This window comes from Crinia signifera, chromosome 9 (assembly GCF_055691185.1).
Source record: "Crinia signifera chromosome 9, ASM5569118v1, whole genome shotgun sequence".
Taxonomy (NCBI): domain Eukaryota; kingdom Metazoa; phylum Chordata; class Amphibia; order Anura; family Myobatrachidae; genus Crinia; species Crinia signifera.
Genome location: NC_139225.1, coordinates 58,841,393 through 58,865,742, shown reverse-complemented (window position 1 = coordinate 58,865,742; position 24,350 = coordinate 58,841,393). Strand labels below are relative to the sequence as shown.

Genomic DNA, 24,350 nt, shown 5'->3' with positions numbered 1-24,350 from the left:
ACTACAAGCTTATCTACAGTCCGGCATCCTTGTTCAAAGTAGATCTCCATGGTCGACGTCTTTGTTTCATGAATGATTCATGACCTTAGAGAGGTCAACAAGAGACTGTTAATTAATTGTCCCATTGTGCCTAATCCACACACCTTGCTGAATCAGATCCCACCATCAGGGGCCTGGTTTACGGTGATCGATCTGGCAAATGATGTGCCCATCACTAAAGACTCTCAAGAACTGTTAGCTTTTACACATGATGGCAAACAATACTGCTGGACACGATTACCCCAGGGGGCTGCTAATAGTCCCAGTAACTACTCTGAAGCCATGTCACTGGTTCTCCAGGCTTGGAGACCCTTTTTTTCTCAGAAGAAACTCAGCTTATCCAGGATGTCGATGACCTCTTGTTAACTACTACAACTCAAGCCAAATGCCAACAGGAAACAGTGTCTCTACTCAAGTTCGTGGAAGAACAAGACTGCAGAGCTTCAAAAGAAAAACTACAGCTCTGTAAGCAAAAAGTCATCTATCTTGGACATTGTATCTCTCAAGGCATCAAACACCTGACAGAAGACAAAAAGCAGCTAATACTGCAAACCAAAGTACCAAAGACTGTGAAACAAGTCAGGTCATTCCTGGGCCTGGTGGGCTATTTCAGAGACTGGATACCTCTTGCATCAGTTTACATGCAAACATTATGCAAGGCCATCAAAACAGAGGGTCCACATCCAACAGATGAAGACATGGCTCAAGCAATTCAGCAACTAAAGTTGGCCAGTGCTTCTTCACCTGCCTTAGGCCTGCCAGACTATTCTAAAACTTTTCACCTTATATTGTCATGAGGAAAGAGGACATGCTTTGGGAGTGTTAACACAGATCCACGAAACAAGACAAAGACCTCTTGCTTACTATTCCAGCAGGCTTGACAATATCAGCCAAGGATCACCTACATGTATTAAAGCTGTAGCAGCGGCTGCTGTATTGAAGTACAAGTGCATAGACATTGTTCGTAATTATGAACTAACTATACAAGTACCACATGCTGTTACAGAAATCCTACGACAAGCAAGAACCAAACATCTTTCAGCGGCTAGACTCACCAAGTACGAAGTGTCCCTATTGTGTGCAACCAACGTGACAATCAAGAGGTGCACTACCCTCAATCCTGCCACACTCTTACCAGCTCTGTTGCCGGAACAAAAGGAGTATGAACATCAATGTTCAAAAGGAGGGAGAATGAGGGGGACAAGCGCCTTCTGTCAGCACAGTATCATCTAACACAGCCCAGAGAATGGAAGTCGATACAGAAGCTAAAAAGTGAGGACAAAAAAAGGAAAATACTAATACTTAAAAAATTTTCCCATGACTGTCTTGCTTTGATGGAACAAGAAACCCAGACATTGCCACACGTCCAAGATATGCCCATACCCAATGCTCATTACGAACTATATTTTGATGGGTCCAGATACTATGAAGATGGCAAGCCCTACACTGGATATACCATCACTACCGATACTGAAGTAGTAACTTCTGGAGCCCTACCAGCACACTTATCAGCACAAGCAGCTGAACTTGTGGCCCTTACTAAAGCATTGGAGCACGCAGAGCATACAACAGAGAACATTTATACAGATTCCAGATACAGATGGGGAGTGACAATGGACTATGGGTTGATATGAAAAAAACAGAGACTTTAAAACAGTTACAGGTAAACAGATACAGCACGCTGACCTCATTAAAAAACTTTTTCAAGCATTAATGAAGCCACACAAAGTTGCCATCATCAAGATTCAAGCACAGACAAAGAATCAAACAAAAGAAACAAGAGGAAACAATCTTGCAGATGCAGAAGCTAAGAGAGCAGCAAAAGCCCAGCCAGTAGAAGGAAGACACTACTTGGTTGTGACGGAAATGGAAGAACCACAACACATGGCAGATATGCAGCAATTAAAGAAGTTCCAAGACCAAGTAGGTCCAGTGGAAAAAGCAGAGTGGCAAAGGAAAGGAGCGGCAAAAGATGAAGAAACAGAGCTCTGGAAAAAAGATGAACTGTTATGTCTACCCAGAGTACTATACTCAGCCATGTGGCTAGTCACTCATGGACAGACCCACCTTGGGAAAGATCAAATGACTGCCATTACTAAAGAGAGATGGATTGCTCCGGGATTCCAATCAGCAGCAACACTTCATACACAAGCATGCTGGATCTCTGGAACAAGCAATCCAGGGATAAGAGTAAAAACTCCACAAGGGGCAATACCAAAAGCAACAGCTCCTTTTTCAGAGACTGCAGATTGACTACATTCAGAGGCCTAAGTGTGGAATGTATGATGCACTTGTAATAGTGGACATTCTATCAAAATGGGTGGAGGCTTTCGCTGTAGCAAAGCCCACAGCAAGGAACACAGCTAAGAAAATCCTCTCAGAAATTGTCTGTAGATATGGTGTCCCAGATGTCATTGAGTCAGATGGGGGACACACTTTACAGAGTCTACAGCAGAAAACAATCCGCATCATCTCCAGCCAGGAGATTGGGTGTATCTTAAGAGACATGTTCGGAAATCGCTTGAGCCCAGATATGATGGTTCATTTCAGGTCCTACTGACTACACCAACATCAGTGAAGCTACAGGGGAGGGACACATGGATTCATGCCTCCTATTGTAAACGATTACAAAGTTAAGTTTGAAGATGCAGTTTGCTGAAATGTTATTGGGGCCCAAACCCGATAAAAGTCTATGGGGATGTATTATGTGTTTGGCAACCACAATAGTTGCAATAATATGGTTATGTACAATACTAGAGGCACCAGATTAAGTTAATAACAACAGTACAGTACAAGTTACCTCTATAGTCTATCCCAAACCACATTATGTGAAAAAAAGGGAAGTAATAAGCCCTAACCATGAATGTAGGAATTTACCACTCATCTCAAGGTGTATTTGAGAGTATTGTGGACAGCCACCTGAGGAAACATGCATAGAATGATGAAAGGCCCCTACTGGAGAAAACCAAAACATGTTGTTGCAATTGCATAATTTGGTAGGGAATGCCCTTAACACTACAAACTGTTGGATCTGCTCTCAAGGTCCTACCTCAGGAGGAGGAGAGTGGACATTCGTCCCCATCATATTTGATGAATGAGACAGGAAGCAATTCCAACGAGTTTGTAATTGATAGTCTAACGACAGAAAGAGGATTGGATAACTTAAGGAGAATGTGGGACAACATACCTCCAATTCTCCCAAAGAATCTATATTATTTATGTGGGAAATATGCCTACAAGTGGTTTGTTTATGGCGACTATGGGAATTTCACCCTAGGATGCATAGTACCTGCAGCACAAGTGATAAATCATGAAGATCTATGCCACTAAGCATAATACACCTGACACTCTAGGAGGTGATTGGGGCTGGCTGTCTTTTCTAAATCCATCTACATGGTTTTCAGGAATCGGTGGATGGGTTATGGGAATTCTCATGTTTGGCCTAAAAATTATAGGACTATGTATACTTGCTTATATTGCTTTCAAGGTATTGATGTGTGTTTTCTCTATTTGTCTAAAACAGTGTCAGTCCGCAGCAACTACAACCAAGTTAAAAAACTCATATCTGGAAGGACACAGAAAGCAGAGAATCAGTCTATTCTGATGGATGTGAGCGAACAGCCAATTGCTCTCTGACGACAGGGAGAAGCTACCTTGTTCTCAGGGCTATAACCCACTAGAACCATCTGATGTGACTAATACTTTGCATAGTTAGGCAGTTTGAATTGTAAGATGTCCGACCACTATGAGTTTTCTTATATTTATAATAATTTTTGTATTTTTGACTTTGTTTACTACTGTATGTAAACAATGTAATCTCAATTGTAATGTTTAATTATTATAAAAAGGAGGGAGTAAATGATAGAGTTTATCTTACTCAACATTATATTACTTATACCATAGCATAATTCTTGTCAGTACAGAGTATTATAAAGACCCATATGTACTAGCATTATAATTATCTTGTGTACAGGAAGCTGAATGGGTTAAAATATATTCCTTCTGAGTTTCAGGTTCTGTAAATAAGTCAAAGTTACTAATGATACCCATATGAGGAAATACACTCTTCCATGTCATCGGAGATGGCATAGTAAAGTTACGTCAAACCAGTTATAGACTTTGTAACACCACACTAGGGGAGTGTAGCATGTGAACATGTATGTATTTGGTAATATCCCCTCCCATAAGGGGAGGAATTATTTGTGTTACATGGTATAAGTATGTGACCAACGAGCTATGGTACGGTACGGTGAATAAACCTGTTTGAAAGAGACCGTCTGCAGTCATTTCTAAGGCTCTGAGATATCTGCGTGCTCTGGAAAGGAAGGTCGCATTCCTAAAGCTTTCAGTACCATATAAATAATGCCTCCTTTAGTACCATATATATAATGCGCCCCATAGTGCCATATACATAATGCCCCCAATAATGCAATATACATATTGCCACCCAGCGTTTCATTTACGCAATGCCCCCGTAGTGAAATATACATAATGCCCAGCCATAGTGCAGTATGGAATGCCCACCCTTAGTGCCATATACATATATCCCTCCATAATGCCATTTATGTAATGCCCTCAATAGTCCCATTTAAATACTGCCCTCATAGCACCGTTTATGTACTGCCCCCATAGTGCCATTTAGGAACTGCCCTTCATAGTGCCATTAACGTAATGCTACCCATTGTGCCACATATTTAATGCCCCCCCGTAGTGCCATATACGTAATGCCCCCCTTTGGGTCATAGGTAATAGAATATAATAGAATAGAATCAACTTTATTGGCCATGTGTGCTTGCGCACATTAGGAATTTTTTGTGGATTTACAGTGCAGCATCAAGCAGAGATGAAGGGGGGAGGCATTACATACATTACATTGAGACATTACATGAAGGGCACACATGCCCGACATGCAGCACAGCGCCTACGCAGCCATCAGCTGTGCCACTGGTCGCTGCAGCAGCTAGGTAGGTAACAATATAAGAAAAAAAGAAGATGTATCAGAGCGCAGGTCTATATTATAGCTCCCTTGGATCTGCAGCTGTCTCTATTAAGGGGATACCCCACCCCTTAAAACAAAAGTACAAGAAAAAGTTTTTAGAGATAGCGCTGAGCCAGGTGTATATATAATTGTTACTTATTAACCAGTAAAAATTAGTTACTTATATAAAAACATATAATATACAATTCAATTACATATAAGTACCGGCCAGTACTACACAGAAAAATATATAAAATAAAAAAAACTTATTAAAAATGTATATATTGGCAGTTGGCACCGTGCTCCTTACTTGAAATTAGTAGGCTCACCTATTTATTATGATGTTTCTCCTGGAAACCTTAGGTTAGTAACACAGTTAGTCTTGTGTCCCAGAGTTTAGCTCTCTCACAGCTACTTCAGGTGGTTTGTTAATTAGCATGCATGCTTATAAGGTTAGTATAGGTTACAGTCATTAGTATGACAGAGACAGAACAAAGCTCAATTGAGTTATAACTTGCCACTCTTCCCAGCTGAGTCCTTTGGAATTAAGGTGGTGGTGTCCCGGCTGCTGATTCCCTGCCAAGCAAAGCAGCCCTTCAAGGTTCTTCCACGCTCAGGGATGGGCAGTCAGAATAGTTGTATAGCTGTATAGCTTCGTGGTGGTACCGGCACCTATGCAGTCTCCTTAGGGTTTCCTTAATGCGTTTCCCCGCCTCTCACTCGGCGGCTTCCTCAGAAGGATATGTACTATGTGTCTCACTGTGTCCATTTAAATAGCGCGCCCCGCTAGATGTGCGCCGTGCGGCGATCTCCAAGCCTCTCTCCCGTTTGGAGCGCACACGCCTTCACCGCAATGTTGTTGTTTATATATTATTCAGTTCTACACAAACATTAAGGCCTTTGGGGGTCAGAGTAGCCAATCGGAAAATCCAATAGGCTTCTCTCCGACAAAGGTTACCGAACCTATCACCACCTCTCACAGTTTTCTTAATTTGTTCTATCGCTTTCACCTGAATTTGACCAACGCTATTATTTTGACAGGATGAAATATGTTTGGATAGTGGATGTGTACGCCTCCCTCCTAGAATGTTTCGTCGATGTTCCAGGAATCTAGTATGGAGGCTTCTGGTGGTCCTGCCAACATACTGCAGTCCACATGCACAGTCTATTACGTAGACTACGAATGTGGATCTGCAGTTTAGATGGCCTTTTATTTTGAATTTTTCTTTGGTTTCGAAAGAGCTAAATTCCAGAGTTTTTCTCATTGCTGTTTGACATGTCTAAGTCCGTTTTAACCCCACATAGTGCTATCGCCCATGCCAGAAGGACATTTACCAGAAGTATTATAAAAGATATAAATATTTATTCTTCATCATACACAAGAATGTAATTCAATACAATACAACATAACAAGACATCTTCACGTCTCGGCTTCCCCATCACAGCTTAACTCCTCTCCTTATGTGACACCCACGACCACCATACGACAAGCTGACTTGGTTGCAGCTGTGGCTAGTTTTATAACTTGATGATTCGGGCTGACACTCCTAGTAATACGTCATAACCATCATTTCCTAAGTCCAAGTATGGTATTCTAACTGCGTATTCTATTGGCACTTATTGTGGCTGGTCTTATGACTTTGTTTCAGTGTGTGTGTGAAGGGTCCTTTCCAAAGACTATTCTGGAAGGATCATTACATAACATATCCTGTTGTTTTCAACAGAACATTTGGTTTTCATTGGTAACTAGAGAAATAACAAATCATTAGTAAAACATGGAAGAACTTATCAGAACCAGGAGCATCTGGTCTGCCTGGATCTCCTGGACTAGAATTATAGAATGACTAGAATCATATACCTTTAACAACATGTTAGGCATCTGTGGTTACCACATTTGTGGTAACCTTCGGGTAATGGGGGTAACCAGTTTTTTGTTGTTGTTATTTCTGACTCTATTTGTGGGTTATTAGTTGTTATTGAGAAATGACTTGATACTAATTTTGATTTTAAGTTTTCCGCTTTGCGGAATATAACTCTCCCACCGGTCTCCATAACATCTTTTAGTAAGTCATCTTGTAGTAGTATTTTACTATTTTTATTTACAATTTTCTTTATTTCGTAGGCATAACTGTTATATTGTGTAACAAATGACATGCTTCTATTTTCATTTTTATTTTCTTCCCTATAGTTCCTCCTATTTTTAGTCTGTTGGTTACTGTCTTTATTCTCCAATAGAAGATGTTTCCTATCTATTTGTTGGACTTCACTATAGGCTTCACTTAACAATTGGCTGGGATATCCCTGATCTTCAAATGAGTTTCTGAGACCTTTGATTTGTTTATGGAAGGTTTGATCATTTGAACAATTTCGTCTAATCCGGACCATTTGACTTTTGGGAATGTTGGTTTTCCATTTTGAGGCATGTGAACTTGTGTATTCTAAATATCTACTTTGGTCTACTGATTTAATGTAGGTTTCTGTGTCGAGTTTATCAAAATTAGCCAAGAGTGCTATATCCAAGAAGTTAATTTGTGTAGGATGGTGGTGACAAGTAAATTTCAAACCAAAAGTGTTAAGATTAAGAGTCCCCATCCCAAATAATAAACAGATCGTCAATAAATTGAGCGTAGAGGACCAGATTCGCACTGAATCGCTCACACCAAACATGCTCCTCCTCGAAGGCACCCATGTATAGATTGGCGAAACTCGGTGCGAATCTGGTCCCCATCACCATCCCCCGTGTCTGTAAATAATATTTTGAATTAAATAAAAAATAATTGTGTTTGAGAATAAAGTGAATCGAGTTGACGATCAGCTCACGTAGAGAGTCTGAGATGGAATTGTCTTTTTCAAGAAATTTTTGTATAACTTCAATTCCTCGTTCATGAGGAATATTTGAATATAGTGCCTCTACATCACAGGTCACTAATGTATAGTTGTTTTTCCATTTAACAGTATTGATTAAGTTCAAAAATTGTTTTGTATCTCTTATGTAAGACTTCAGACTCTGCACGTGACCCTGTAAATAATAATCGACAAAGGCAGATAGATTGTTTGTAAGAGAACCAACACAAGAAATAATAGGTCTACCCGATGGTTTGTGTAAAGTTTTGTGAATTTTCGGCAGAAAATAAAATGTGGGTGTGATTGGGTGTAAATTATACAAAAAGTGAAAGGTCTCCTTGGATATAGCACCCCTGGCCACAGCTTCATCCAACAGGTCATGCAGGGCTTTTTGATATGGGGCGGTGGGGTTTCCCATCAGAGGACTATAGAATTCGCTGTTGTTTAGTTGTCTATACGACTCCTCTATATAGTCGATGGTATCTAATATAACCACCCCACCGCCCTTGTCCGCTGATTTGATAATTATACTTTTGTCAGCATATAGACATTTTAATGCCCTTCGTTCACCTGGTTTTAAGTTATCTTTCACATTTTGTTTTTCTGCTTTATCACACAATTTCTTAAATTGTTCCAAAGTGGTCTTGTAGAAACACTCAACAAATGGTCCCTTGTATTGTAGGGGATACAATTCAGATTGGCATTTGAATTTTGGAGTTCTTTTAAGATCATTCATTTTTATCTCACTTTCCTCGGATCCTGTCTCATGGTTCTGTGCTTCTGTAGAGATTCCAACATATCTAGTACCACTTGATCATCTTTATCTAGCAGGACTGGGGTCCCTTCTAGTTTTTTTTGTTTTAATGTTTTTGTGGCAAAGAAGCGTTTTCTACTTAAAGTGCGTGTATACCTGTTTAGGTCAACAAAAAGTTTAAATAAATTAGGTTTTGAGGCGGGTACAAAGTTCAATCCTCTTTCTTATAGTTTAATTTCATCAGTTGTTAATTTTTTAGATGAGAGGTTGAAAATACCCTTTATTTTCGGACTTATCTTATGCATTGGCTTTTTGTTGACCTGTTTTCCTCCCCTAGTACCTCTTCGTCTCCTGTTCTTGTTCTCTTTAGTGTGCCTAGTTTTGGGCCTATCTGATGAGCCCCTAAAAAATCCTGATTGGGTGAGTCTGTCCAGTCATCCTCTGTGTCAGTGGGGGCGCTCTCTATTCTTTTGTTTCTGTTTAGATACCGATTGTATGGAGATTGTGCATCTTGCAATGGTTCGAATCTGATTTTATTTATAAAGTTAATTTCTCTATTTTTTCCATTATATTTGTCTCTCGGTTGATATCTATTTCTCGACCTATTAGGTGTGTGGTTGGAATTATCTCTCCCTCTCCTTCCTCCAAACCTGTTTTTTTTTTATTTATATAATTATGCCTCGTTGCCTCTCTGGATTCTTTTCTATAGAGATTATTCCCTTGATTTATATTTCCGGATGTTTTATCGGTTCTCCTATTGTAGCTATGTACTTCTCCCCTCTCGTAATCCTGTACTTCTCTTGTTAATTTATTTTCCTTTTTATAAATTAATTCATGTTCAAAGTTTTTTATATTCTGGTTAACTTTAATATCCCTATCTTTATACTCCTGTGTTTTTTCAAAGGCTTTTAAAAGCCCGTAAACCTTTTCGATTTCTCCCTGAAACTCTCCTACTTTTTGCTCTCTATATTTGATTAGAAGCTTCATCAGTCCTTTGGAACAATTGTCCAGGATTGAGTTCCATTCCCCTGTGAATTGGGTATCATCACTAAAAGTGGAGGGTTTTAAAATCCTGAGGCCTCGTGGGATCAGATCCCCATCCAGGTATTTTTGTAATGTGATCTGGTCCCACAAATGCCTTGTCTCTGCAATGCATAAGTTTTCCAATTTATTAAACAACCTATGCATATCTGTACAGTCATTATCCTTAGGAATAAGGCTCTTTACTGTATTGCCTTTCAAGTATATGTTCCTTCTTTCCATCTGTTCGGATATGCATAGTAATGGCGACATTTAAAATACACTCTTTATATTGTCTATAACTATAGAAATGCTGCTCTTAATTGGAGTATTTTGTGTTAATCAAGAAAAAAAGAAGATGTATCAGAGCGCAGGTCTATATTATAGCTCCCTTGGATCTGCAGATGTCTCTATTAAGGGGATACCCCACCCCTTAAAACAAAAGTACAAGAAGAAGTTTTTAGAGATAGCGCTGAGCCAGGTGTATATATAATTGTTATTTTTAACCAGTAAAAATTAGTTTAGGTGGTTTGTTAATTAGCATGCATGCTTATAAAGTTAGTATAGGTTACAGTCATTAGTATGACAGAGACAGAACAAAGCTCAATTGAGCTATAACTTGCCACTCTTCCCAGCTGAGTCCTTTGGAATTAAGGTGGTGGTGTCCCGGCTGCTGATTCCCTGCCAAGCAAAGCAGCCCTTCAAGGTTCTTCCACGCTCAGGGATGGGCAGTCAGAATAGTTGTATAGCTGTATAGCTTTGTGGTGGTACCGGCACCTATGCAGTCTCCTTAGGGTCTACTTAACGCGTTTCCCCGCCACTCACTCGGCGGCTGGCTCAGAAGGATATGTACTATGTGTCTCACTGTGTCCATTTAAATAGCGCGCCCCGCTAGATGTGCGCGTGCGCCGTGCGGCGATCTCCAAGCCTCTCACGTGTTTGGAGCGCACACGCCTTCACCGCAGCGTGTCACGGCATGCGCTGTGATTGGCTTGTATGTATAACATGTGACCGTGACCAAGCCTCGCTTCTATTTGAAGCGCACGCCTTTCTGTTGTGGCGTGTGTCGGGTCTGGGTTTTATTCTTGCGTAAAGCACATATGTTTGTATTCCATTACATCTCCCAAGCCTCAGTTTCACTGGGAGTTCTTATTGGTTCGTTTCAGTCACGGTATCTCCGTGTTTTTACAAACTTTTGTCACATAGATTTGTCACATAGATTTATTTGTGCAATCATGAGCCTTTAATCTTTTTATAATAGCAAGCCTCACTATATTTATTTATATTTATTACGGACATTAAAAATAATAATAATATTTTAATATTTTAAACTTTTTAAACAAACACATCAAAGAACCACACAATACGTATACTCATATTGTATGTGAAATCTATATACCATATTGATATGCATTTGATTTTAATTGAACCACATTAAAATAAAATGAGTCCAATAAAACAAATAAAAATAAATATACAAATAAATATAAAAATAAAAATATGTTAGATTAAATGTCGCCATTATAATCTTAAATTCATTCTTATTTTACATATTTCTTTAGGGAGTATTTAATTCATATTCACATTATTATTACAGCGAAATCAATGATGAAAAAGAGAGACGGGGGGGGGGGGGGAGAGGGGAAAGAGGGTTGGGAAAGAGGTCCACATTTTGGGAAAAGAGTTTCCCAAGAGGGGTAAAAGAAGGGGGTAAAAGATGGGGGTGGGAGCAAAAGAATCCACATTTGGATGTCCATAACCAATATGCGGGGATCTTTGTATAACCATTGGGAATTACTGTTCTATCCATTATGTAAATCAAATAGAAATTTACTATACATATAACCAGATGGTCTTGGGTTGTATATAAACCTGTATGTACACAACTATACACAAGTTCACATTTAAATATCCAGGGCAGATGTAGATGGGGATTCCTAGAGAGGGGGTCAAAAAGCTGTTTATTGGCACATGGGGGTCACTTATGCCCCTTTCAGACCGCACTTTGTAAACGGTATATTGCCGTTATTTGCCGTTTTAAAACGGTAATCTGTGCGGTCTGAAAGGTGCAGATCCAATTAACCGGTTTGAAAATACCGTTTTTTCAAACCGGTTAAAATGCAGGGTCCTACCCGTTTCAGACCCGGTATTTTGGGATCAAAATTGGGTCTGAAACGGTATTTAGGACCCAGCCAATGAGCTGGGTCCTAAATTCAGAGCAGCGGATATTTAATGAGCACTCATTAAATATTTGCAGCACTGGAGCCGCCCCCCACCGCCCTCCCCGCGCATGTGTCGACACCCCCCCCACGCGGCGCGTGTGTCGACACCCGCCGTGCAGCCGGTACCTTCGTTGTGGATACCGGCAGTGAAGTATGGTCGGGGAAGCACTTATGAAAAAAAGCGTCTTTCAGAAAATGGCTGCCCCATAGGAAAACCTGTTTTAAAAAACTGTCTTTCGTATGGGGGCAGCCATTTTCCGAAAGTCACTTTTCTTATAAGAAAAGTGACTTTCGGAAAATGGCTGCCCCCATATGAAAGACAGTTTTTTAAAACTGATTTTCCTATGGGGCAGCCATTTTCTGAAAGACGCTTTTTTTCATAAGTGCTTCCCCGACCAACTGCAGTGCCGGATCACGCAACGGAGGTACCGGCTGCACAGGGGGGGGGGGGTTGTTAGCCCTGGGGTGGGGGAGATTTGGGGGTGTTAACCCCCGGGGGAGGGGGGGCGGCGCGCGCTGAAGACTGGCTTTGACCCTGTTTTTGGAAAGTTTCCAAAAACGGGTCTTCCAGTGTAAAAAAAACCGCACTTAAACAGTAATAAACCGTTTAAGAGATGCGGTGTGAAAGGGGTTTTACCTGGCAGACCTGTTTTTGGAAACGTTTCCAAATACAGGGTCAAAGCCAGTTTTGCGGTCTGAAAGCAGCATTATGGTTCTTAAGTTGTTTTAATCAACACAATTTAATGTTCCCCATGTGTCTTTGTTTTCATATATATACAGTGGTCGAAGTGGGGCGGTATACGGGGGTATGACATACCCCCACTTTAATCTGAAGATAAAAAAAAAAAGTTTTTTTTCCCCCTCAGGATGCTCTCTGATCACTCAGCAGCACATATTGTGCTTTTGTAATACCCCTGTACAACGGGGCAGTCTGGCAGGGGATGTTGATGGACAGGGGGGTGTCCGAAGGTGCGCACTATATTCACTCTTTACTTTTCCATACCCCCACTTCAAAATTTCCATACCCCCACTTCAAAATTTCCACTTCGACCACAGTATATATATATATATGAAAAGTATGGGGAGAATCAAGGCGCCTTACTGTAGTCTAGTATATCCTTTGTACGGCGCTGCGAAACACTTGTGGCGCCTTATAAATAAAATTATAATAATAATAATAATAATATTTGTTATAAAAAAAGTATGGACGTATATACAAAAATATACTATAAATATGTATTTATTAAACCAAAATAAAAGAATATATATGTGTATAAATAGTAAAAGATTTTTTGTATGCACTTAATTCATACAATATACAGAAACACAGACATGACAGTTATACAATTGGTTGGGATGGGCAGTGGGGATGGGAGAGGGGAATGGAGATGACAAGGAAGTGGGTGGAAAATGACAAGTACGGTATTAAAAAAATACAGACATATAAGAGCAATAAGTATATCCCCTTTGTTAAAAAGTATGGTTAGTACTTAGCTGGATATGGGGTAAGTAAAAAAAAAAAGCGCAAAAGTCTTTTTCGTGGTTGGAGACCGGGGGGTAGTGCTGCAGTCTCTTGGCTCAGTGGCAGAAAGGATTAGAGGGTGGTCCCGACGCGTTTCGTCCACTTATGGACTTCTTCAAGGGGAGCAGAATATTGAGGTGTGATCAGTAAGGGTATTTATACTATCTGTGATTACATGGGGGTGGGATTAGAAACCGGAAGCGGAAGTGTCCGATTTTTCGTATTTTAAAAAAAGTCCTGAAGAAACGTTTGTAGCAATTACTAATAGATTCGGAGGCTAATTCTCTGTTGATGTTATCCAGTTGGTGTTGTTAGATCTGCAGTAAATACTGCTGCGATCAGTTAGAACATTTTCCGCTGGACCGGAAGTGCGTCATCGCACAGTCCGTCCGTGGAACGCGGAAGTGATTGTAGTTGGAGCGCACATAGCGCTGACTCTGGAACGCGAAAGTTGAGGCTTGTGTCGAGCTGACGATGGACCGGAAGTGCGTCTCCTTGCTGGTTGTTTGTGGAACGCGGATGTTGTTGTGTTGGAGCGCAGACCTTCTATTGGATCGTGGTCTTCTATTGGATTCCGATCTTCATACTTATGGGGGCGGAGTTTTTTCACTGTGAGACGCAAGCGTTGTCATAGCAATCCTCTAGTGGAGGCATATGTAGCTCTTTGTATTGTATGTACTACGGAAAAATAAAGTATAAATATCAATGGAAAAGGACACTTATTAAAAGTTCGTTTGCCGCATGATTGCATTTTTGATTCTTCATATAGGTGGCATTTTTGTGCGTGCGTGCAAACGATGGTGATCCCATGTGTTTTGCTTAATTCTATTCATGTGATTATAAGATACAAACCTAAAAGAGGGGAAGAAAACAACCACTCATTAGCTTTTATCAAACAATTCAACTGCGAAGAAAAAAAGATCAGACAAACCATCAGCAAACACTGGAATATACTCAGAATGGACCCCATTCTAGAAGATATACTTCCCAATAAACCTCACGTCATATTCAGAAAATCAAGAAACCTCAAAGAGATATTAGCACCCAGCCTGCTTGAAAGCAACCCCACTCAGCAAATGTCATTAACCAAATGCACAGGTACATACAAATGTGGCCACTGCAACATCTGCAAACATGTTCATCCGGATAGAAAAACTTTTCATAATTACAACAACACCAAAAAATATACAAAGAAACATTTCTGCAACTGTAACACCACATCAGCTATCTACATGATCGAATGTCCATGTGGTCTCAAATACGTGGGTAAGACCAAACGCCCACTCAAACTCAGAATACAGGAGCATATCAGATATATTAAAAACAAACTCACAACCCATTCCGTATCTCGACACTTCCTAAATAACCATAACTCATCCGTAGAAAACCTGAAATTCACCACCATCGAACACGTCACCCTCGGACCACGGGGAGGGGACCTAGCAAAGAGACTTTCCCAACGTGAGATGTTTTGGATCTACGAACTCAACACCCTGTCACCCCATGGTCTAAATGAAAGCTACGAAATAGCCCCATTCCTCTGAAGAAAAAACGCCACAGAGGTCTTAGCCTGTATGAAAGTGACCCCAATACAAGGAAATGCGACCATCCCACTCTGCACAAACCCGATTCCATCCGAACTCGGAAGTTAAAAAGCAGTGGGCCCAACAAGTACTTGGGAGGGAGACCACCAGGGAAAATTGGGTATCGCATGCAATATTGTACAGGGAAGGACACCAACAGGTCTAAAGAACCTCTGATGACAGTTGTAAACGAAGGGCCTCCAGAAGACATAGAGGACACCATTTCCGAAGGCAACAACTCGAATGTTTGAAAATTCCACCCCCATATGAACTCAGGAAAAACCTGAAACATACAACACAAAAACCTGGTATCGGAACCATTCCTCTTTAACAAAGAACTAAAGAATTGACTAGCCACAAACAGAGACATTTAAAACACTTCAGAAAGCTCCGACAGTACATTCCCAAAAAGGAGAAAAGAAAAAATGAAATAATCACTATTCCAAACACAGCCAATAGACTCAGAACACAACCAAAAGAAATGGACTATGCTTATACAGAACAAATATGTTCATTGCACCTTCATGGTGAAATAGAGTTTAGGGTTCTCAACCACAAAAAAACACATAAATATATGACTTACTTAAAATAAAAGTTTTGTCATAAAAAATCATTTTTCTCACTTGTAAATATTATTATATAATCCTATCACACACCTATACCCATATTATGAGAACCATGTCACGACTATTGTTATAACTGTATATTAATGTCACAGTTGTATATAAATATGTATAGGACTCTCTTGTTTGTCACCTTATAATCACATGAATAGAATTAAGCAAAACACATGGGATCACCATGGTTTGCACGCACGCACAAAAATGCCACCTATATGAAGAATCAAAAATGCAATCATGCGGCAAACGAACTTTTAATAAGTGTCCTTTTCCATTGATATTTATACTTTATTTTTCCGTAGTACATACAATACAAAGAGCTAAATATGCCTCCACTAGAGGATTGCTATGACAACGCTTGCGTCTCACAGTGAAAAAACTCCGCCCCCATAAGTATGAAGATCGGAATCCAATAGAAGACCACGATCCAATAGAAGGTCTGCGCTCCAACACAACAACATCCGCGTTCCACAAACAACCAGCAAGGAGACGCACTTCCGGTCCATCGTCAGCTCGACACAAGCCTCAACTTTCGCGTTCCAGAGTCAGCACTATGTGCGCTCCAACTACAATCACTTCCGCGTTCCACGGACGGACTGTGCGATGACGCACTTCCGGTCCAGCGGAAAATGTTCTAACTGATCGCAGCAGTATTTACTGCAGATCTAACAACACCAACTGGATAACATCAACAGAGAATTAGCCTCCAAATCTATTAGTAATTGCTACAAACGTTTCTTCAGGACTTTTTTTAAAATACGAAAAATCGGACACTTCCGCTTCCGGTTTCTAATCCCACCCCCATGTAATCACAGATAGTATAAATACCCTTACTGATCACACCTCAATATTCTGCTCCCCTTGAAGAAGTCCATAAGTGGACGAAACGCGTCGGGACCACCCTCTAATCCTTTCTGCCACTGAGCCAAGAGACTGCAGCACTACCCCCCGGTCTCCAACCACGAAAAAGACTTTTGCGCTTTTTTTTTACTTACCCCATATCCAGCTAAGTACTAACTATACTTTTTAACAAAGGGGATATACTTATTGCTCTTATATGTCTGTATTTTTTTAATACCGTACTTGTCATTTTCCACCCACTTCCTTGTCATCTCCATTCCCCTCTCCCATCCCCACTGCCCATCCCAACCAATTGTATAACTGTAATGTCTGTGTTTCTGTATATTGTATGAATTAAGTGCATACAAAAAATCTTTTACTATTTATATACATATATATTCTTTTATTTTGGTTTAATAAATACATATTTATAGTATATTTTTGTATATACGTCCATACTTTTTTTATAACAAATACTAGACTACTGTAAGGCGCCTTGATTCTCCCCATACTTTTCATCCAAACTTCTCCGGTTCACCAAGCCGGCACCCAGAGAATTGGCTAGCCACCCTAAAGATTTTATAGTTAGATCCTTAAAATCTAATAGGTTACACTGAACACATTGTACATAGGGTAATCTAATGCGCCAGTGTCCTAGAGCTTCGTCTTGATCCCCATATATATATATATATATATATATATATATATATATATATATATATATATATATATATATATATACAGTAACAAACATTATATTATGATATTCTCTCATTTATATGTTGTTTATATATTATTCAGTTCTACACAATCATTAAGGCCTTTGGGGGTCAGAGTAGCCAATCGGAAAATCCAATAGGCTTCTCATCAACAAAGGTTACCGAACCTATCACCACCTCTCACAGTTTTCTTAATTTGTTCTATCGCATTCACCTGAATTTCACCAACGTTATTATTTTGACAGGTAACAATATAAGCAGGGAAAGTACAGTTTCACACAGGGAATACATACCCGCTGAGCTGCACAGCGCCAAGGCAGCCATCCATGGCACCACTGGTCACTTCAGCAGCAAGGTAGGTGACAATATAAGCAGGGAAAGTATAATGGTGCACAGAGAACATATACCCGTAAAGCTGCACAGCACCTAGGCAGACATCAGCGGCGCCATTGGTCGTTGCAGCAGCCAGGTAGGTAACAGTATGAGCAAAGACAGCACAGTTATAGCAGAGACAGTACAGTTATCACACAGGGGAAGCAAGATTACATATGGCTGAGTGCACAGATCCTAGGCAGCCATTTGCGGCGGAGTTCCACACCGCTGCCCCCGATAGTCTAATCATACCACCTTCCTGGGGGTTAGGGGCACCGCCACAGAATAGAGGGTTCCTGTATCTGCTGATGCTGTGGGACAGTGGCTGGGGCCTGCGGGCCTGATCTCTTCCTCTGTCACGGCCGGGTGCCGCGGCCAGGTGATGATGGGGGTCGCCGCCGCCTCTGGAGGTTATGCCGGGGACCGAGCCTGCGACCGGGTCCTGAATCTCTGGTTTTGTCCCAGAGGCTGAGCTGTGCACCGGCGGTCTGTTCCAGTGCTGCATCCTCGTCTTCCTATGTTGCAATTTTCCAGCGGGGATGTGCTGACCACGGCATGGGGGCACAGGTGTGAGTGCAGCTCTGTTTGGTGTCACTGAAGGGTGACACAAGGGTGCGGGCTGCAACCACATGCATGCCCCTAGTGACACCACTGCCTTCTTTTCTCTTATAGCTATTTTATAATGCCATCCATTATCATTGTTGCCTACCATCATCCCACATCCTGCAGGGCGCTCCCATTTCAGTCATAAATCTCCTGCTACCCTGCATTGTAATTCTAATATTCTGGATTTCTCAGATTTTGCCAGTGGTGCCACTACGGAGTTTTGTTGCAAGGACAGTGATTTGCTGTAATCACTGTGACTTTCTGGAAAGCACTTCACTTTTTACACATTTTGTTATGTTATAGCCTTATTCCACATTGGGGGGGCTGAAAGCAAAGAAGAATCTTAAAAAATTGCAAACAAGCAAAACATACAAAGCTGTCTGTATATTCTCACTACATGAGTAATAGTGGTGCGGAGATGCTGCACAGGGGAAGTTGGGGAAAATGGCACAGTCAAGGGGAAATCTGATCTTGTGAAATCACAGGATGCTGGTGCGGGGGGGCTGGCGTCCCGTCCCAACCCGCAGTGCACCTCTAACCTGTGGTGCTTGGTGCGCTCAGTGTCCTCCTTCTGTCCCACGCTGTCCTTGGTCCCGTCGTGGCTAGTGTTGGCGCATTGGCCGCACAATCTGCTGGACTCCACAGAGCTTGCAGTGGACGGGACTTCCAGGTGTTGATATTGCGAGATCCTGGCACCAAAGTATCAGTCACTGCACGCCCCGTGCAATCTACTCCCGGCCGGGAGGAGACTAGGTCGATGTGTAGGTAGGATGGTGCGGTGTCATTTTCCAACGCGTTGCAACCCTATTTGGGTCTTCTTCAGGGAGTTTTTCAGATAAAAACTGAAAAAAAGTATGGTGAAGTGGTACTATAATTAATTTGTGAAGCTAGCAAGGGGGGGGGGTCCATTACAGTGTTGCATAGTAGGGAGTTATAGGGCTGGGGTGTATGGCAGAGCCGGTTTAAGGTGGGGGCTCTAGGGGGTCAGTACCCCTAGGGCCCCCCTTCAGACGCGGATCGAATCTGCAGGGAAGGAGACAGGATCCAGCCTCCCTGCCCAGCCATGATCCTTATTCCCACCTGGTCACCTCCCTGCTGTCCACCCTGGCCATTGCCCTGCTGCCCGCCTGACCATCGACTTACGTCCGCCGTGTCCATTGACTGCCGCCCACCTGCTGTCTAGGATAGAAAATGTGCAGGTTTGCAGATTATTTTATTTTGTTATACTTTATATTTTAATATTATGGGGAACAGTGAGGTGTAGCTGTGATGGGGGTACGGAGAGATGCAGCAGTGACAGGGAGACAGAGAGGGGTAGGGACAGAGAGATGCAAGGATGGGGACATAGCATTCGCCTGATGATTAATATCCACCTTGCTGGATATTAATCACCTAATCACCTCCTCCCACTCCCGTGTCCAAGATTTCTCTCGCGCTGCCCCCCTGCACTGGAACAACCTCCCGCCACCCATCAGGCTATCTGATTCCCTTACCTCCTTCAAGCGCTCCCTCAAAACCCACTTTTTTCGACTAGCCTATCCCTCCTCCTAACCTCTTTTGATCCTCCTATCCTGCCTCCGTTCCCCTCCGTTCCTACTTATCCTATTGTATTTCGTTCGTCCACCCACCTATTTTTAGTATGTTAACTCTTATGAGCAGGGCCCTCCTTCCTCACGTACTCACCCTACCTCATTACCTCACCTGTGCTCCTGTCCTGTTCTTCCCTTCCTATACTTCATCTTCAGTCTCCTTGACAATTTTGACACCTACTTCTGAACTGATGCTGATTTTAGTTCTACCAGCTATACCCCTATTTATACTGTATCTTTCAACACACCCTGTACGTTACCTTGTAATTTGTTTTTTTTGTTTGCTATGTACGGCGCTGCGGACACTTTGCGGCGCCTTATAAATAAACGTACTACTACTACTACTAATCGGTCAGGCCCAGTGTTCTCACTGGAGAACACTGGCCCTGACAAATCGCTCAAAGGGTGCCTTGGACTGAAAAAGTTTGGGGAAATAGCTCGCAAAGTTTGTGGGATGGTCTAAGCAAACACATGATGCACGCATTATGGCCAAGTCTGGTCTCTATAACCTAGCAGAGGAGAAGCAGGATGGCTGGCTGTTTCTTAAGGTGCCCCTGGACTGGTTGAGCTGGGTGGCTTTAGTGCGGCACGCCCTTACATTCTACTAACACTTAGCACTTCACTAACACTATCTCTCTATTTTAATGACATTTCATTTTTTTATTTTCTCTCTCTCTCTCTTTATATATAGCTTTGGCTTCTTATCACTAATATTTACTAACACTATAGTATTTCACTGGCGTGCCGCACTGGGCTTTCTAGCTTTTGATAGTTTTTGGGGTGCCGCACCTTGCACCTAAATATAGCGCTAGGGACCCCCAATATACAGAGAAGCCTTGATGTGGCTTGGGGGAATATCTGCGCAGGTATATGTAACAGGTATATCTACACCTGCACTGGTATATTGAACCAATATCTCTGAATTCTATCATTAGTGTTCAAGATTGGTTACTAATACCACTCAGTGAGCTGGGGAAAAAAAATGTCTTGGTTTACTTACTCAGTATTAACCCCTCCCTTGCATGCACCTGATTAGTATTACTGAACTAATTGAGCATCTACCATCTGTATGTCTGTTGTTAGAGGCAGAAAGGAGCTTGCATTAGGAGGAGATGCAGGTCCTGATATGCCACATGGAGTAGTCTGGGGTTGCTCCAAGGTAGGTAGCTCTTAGTTTGGATATATCAAGTAAGGAGCCATTATCATGTGGCTTCTTACTGGTAAATCGTAGACCCAATTTAGGGTAACGGTGGTGTGGGGTGCGGTGCCCCTATACTGGTTGAGCTGGGTGGCTTTAGTGCGACAAGCCCTTACATTCTACTAACACTATCTCTCTATTTTAATTACATTTCATTTTTTTATTTTCTCTCTCTCTTTATATATAGCTTCGGCTTCTTATCACTAATATTTACTAACACTATAGTATTTCACTGGCGTGCCGCAGTGGGCTTTCTAGCTTATGATAATTTTTGGGGTGCCACACCCTGCACCTAGATATAGTGCTAGAGACCCCCAATATACAGAGAAGCCTTGACGTGGCTTGGGGGCATATCATACACCTGCGCAAATATATGTAACCAATATCTCTGAATTATATTATCATGCATTGTTCAAGATTGGTTACTAATACCACTCAGTGAGCTGGGGGAAAAAATGTCTTGGTTTACTCAGTATTAACCCCTCCCTTGCATGCACCTGAGTGGTATTACTAAACTAATTGAGCATCTACCATCTCCCTGTTAGGAGCTGCACGGGCAGCACCTGCGCTCGCCCGGCAGCCTCCTCTGTAGTCCCGGCGGTTGCTGCGTTGCCAGGACGCCGTCGCGTCATCAGCCATATACTTCCGGCAGACGGAGACGGGCGCCCGGCAACTAGGAGACAACCCCTTCCTCCCCTGCCGCAGCGGTTGCATAGGCGATGCCTGGCGGCCGCAGGGAGGAAGTGGTGTACGTGACGCCGCACGCTACGTCAGGTTAGCGCTCTGGCGCGCTATTTAAACTGCTGCACCAGTACACTCAGATGCCGGCTATAGCTTTGGAGTTCGTGTCTCTGAGTGTTTCCGGTTCCAGGTCCTTGCACAGCGTTATTCCTGTCCCCAGTGGACTTGTCCTAGCTGCCTCCTGGATCCTTGTTCCCTTCTGGTCGCAGATCCCTCCGTTCTCAGATAAGTTGGGAGTCTTTTCCACTCCCTGTCTCTCTTTGCTTTTCATTCCATTATTGTACCATCATTCTGTGTATTGTTACACCTGTCAGCGTTTATAGTATTGTGTCATCATTCTGTGTATTGTTACACCGGTCAGCATTTATAGTATTGTGTCAGCATTCTGTGTATTGTTACACCTGTCAGCGTTTATAGTACTGTGTCATCATACTGTGTATTGTTACACCTGTCAGTATTTCTTATTTTGGTCCATCCTGTGTATTGTTACACCTGGCAGTTTGGGTTATTGGATCAGCTATTGTGTATTGTTACACCTCTAGGCTACAGCATTTGCCTAGGGAGTTCCAGCTTAGAGTGTTATCCACTGACACCCTCCTCCATAGGGCAGGGGTAGTTCTCGCCTCTGGTTTTCTTAGATAGCTTTCCCCTTGTTTTCCTCTGGCCTTGGTGGCTGCGTTGTCAATAGTAAGACCAGGTGGCATCGGGGTGGGAGCCTGACTAACGGGCTCCCACGAACGCGGCTATTATTGGTGAAGGTTAGCTTAGCACGCACCCGCCAACTCCAATAGGTGACAACGGAGTTAGGGTTGGCGAGATCTCCCGTGTCCCTAACATTATAGCCGGCCCATACTTCACCTCCACTTCCCTGGCTTTGGTTCTGCTGTCATGGATCCAGCCCAGCAGGCTGCTAGTCACGCTTTGGCAGGACAGATGCATACCCTGACACAAGAGCTCCAGAAATTGACCCTCCGGGTGAACTCACAAGAGGAACGGGTAGGGGTCTTATCCTCTTCCAGAAACCCTGAACCCAAGTTGAGTCTCCCAGACCGGTTTTCCGGGGAGCGTTCCCAGTTTTTTAATTTTAGAGAGTCATGTAAGCTTTACTTTAAACTCCGCCCGGCCTCCTCTGGCTTAGAATCCCAGCGGGTGGGAATGGTTATCTCCCTATTACAGGGGGACCCACAGACCTGGGCTTTCGGCCTTCCCGCAAGCTCTGAGGCCCTTACCTCTGTGAATTCGTTCTTTTCGGCCATGGGGTTGCTGTATGATGACCCAGACCGTGCTGCTTCAGCTGAAGCCAACTTGAGGGCACTACGGCAGGGTCAGGGTAATGCAGAGGCTTATTGTACCCAGTTTAGGAGGTGGGCCATTGATTCAGGTTGGAATGACCCAGCACTCCGCAGCCAGTTTAGAATTGGTCTGTCAGAAACTCTCAAAGATGCATTGGTTCACTACCCTACCCCGACCTCCCTTGATGAAATTATGGAATTAGCCATCAAGGTAGATCGGAGGTTCCGGGAACGTCAGAGGGAGAGGGAGTCCGGGATATTTCCCTCATCCTCACTGGGGGAGACCTCGGAGGTTTCTGGTGACGAACCTATGCAGATTGGGGCCACCCGGTTGTCAGCCTCAGAAAAAAATCGCAGGAGACTGAAAGGTCTCTGTCTGTATTGTGGGGGTCAGGGTCATCGTGCGGTGGTCTGCCCGTTGAAGGCGGGAAAAGACAGGGCCTAAGTGTTTTTGGGGAAATTCACTTGGGCCTATCCTGTTTTTCTCCCCTAGACTCGATTCTCATTCAGGTTTCTCTCACCTGTAAAAACCGCACCGTCAGTACCACTGCCTTTGTTGATTGCGGCGCAGCCGGCAATTTTATTGACAGGGGTCTGGTTCATTCACTGGGGCTCGAGCCCGTTCCCTTGGTCAATGCTTTGTCGGTTTGTGGCCTTGATGGGCAGTCACTCTCCAACGGTAGTGTTACTGCTTGCACTCCTTCTCTTCAGCTTTCGGTGGGGGCTCTTCATTCTGAAGAGATTTCCTTCTTTTTGTTCCACTGTCCACTCACACCACTCGTCCTGGGGTTACCATGGCTTAGAAAGCACAATCCCAGTATTGATTGGACCACTGGGGAAATCACACGGTGGGGCTCCTCCTGTTCAGACCATTGTCTCTCTCTTCCTCTTCGTCTTGTCCTTCCCGTTTTTTCTTCCCTACCTTTACCCTACAGAGACTTTGCCGATGTGTTCTCCAAAAAAGAAGCTGATACGTTGCCCCCTCACCGCCCTTTTGATTGTGCCATAGACCTAGTCCCCGATGCCAGATTGGCCAAGGGACGTCTATATGCCCTTTCAGCACCTGAATCCCAGGCCATGGATTCATACATAAGTGAGAGTCTTGAAAAAGGGTTCATTCGTCCATCTAAGTCTCCCGTGGGCGCAGGGTTTTTTTTTGTAGAAAAGAAGGACGGATCGTTCCTCCCCTGCCGCAGCGGTTGCCTAGGCGACGGGGGACGCCTGGCGGCCGCAGGGAGGAAGGGGTGTACGTGACGCCGCACGCTACGTCAGGTTAGTGCTCTGGCGCGCTATTTAAACTGCTGCACCAGTACACTCAGATGCCGGCTATAGCTTTGGAGTTCTGTGAGTGTTTCCGGTTCCAGGTCCTTGCACAGCGTTATTCCTGTCCCCAGTGGACTTGTCCTAGCTG

The 24,350-nt window shown here is 42.9% G+C and overlaps 1 pseudogene; it reads left to right on the top strand.

Annotated features, from left to right (window-relative positions):
• Positions 1-14,976: 14,976 nt before the first annotated feature.
• Positions 14,977-15,095, top strand: LOC146039881 (5S ribosomal RNA; annotated as a pseudogene).
• Positions 15,096-24,350: the final 9,255 nt, after the last annotated feature.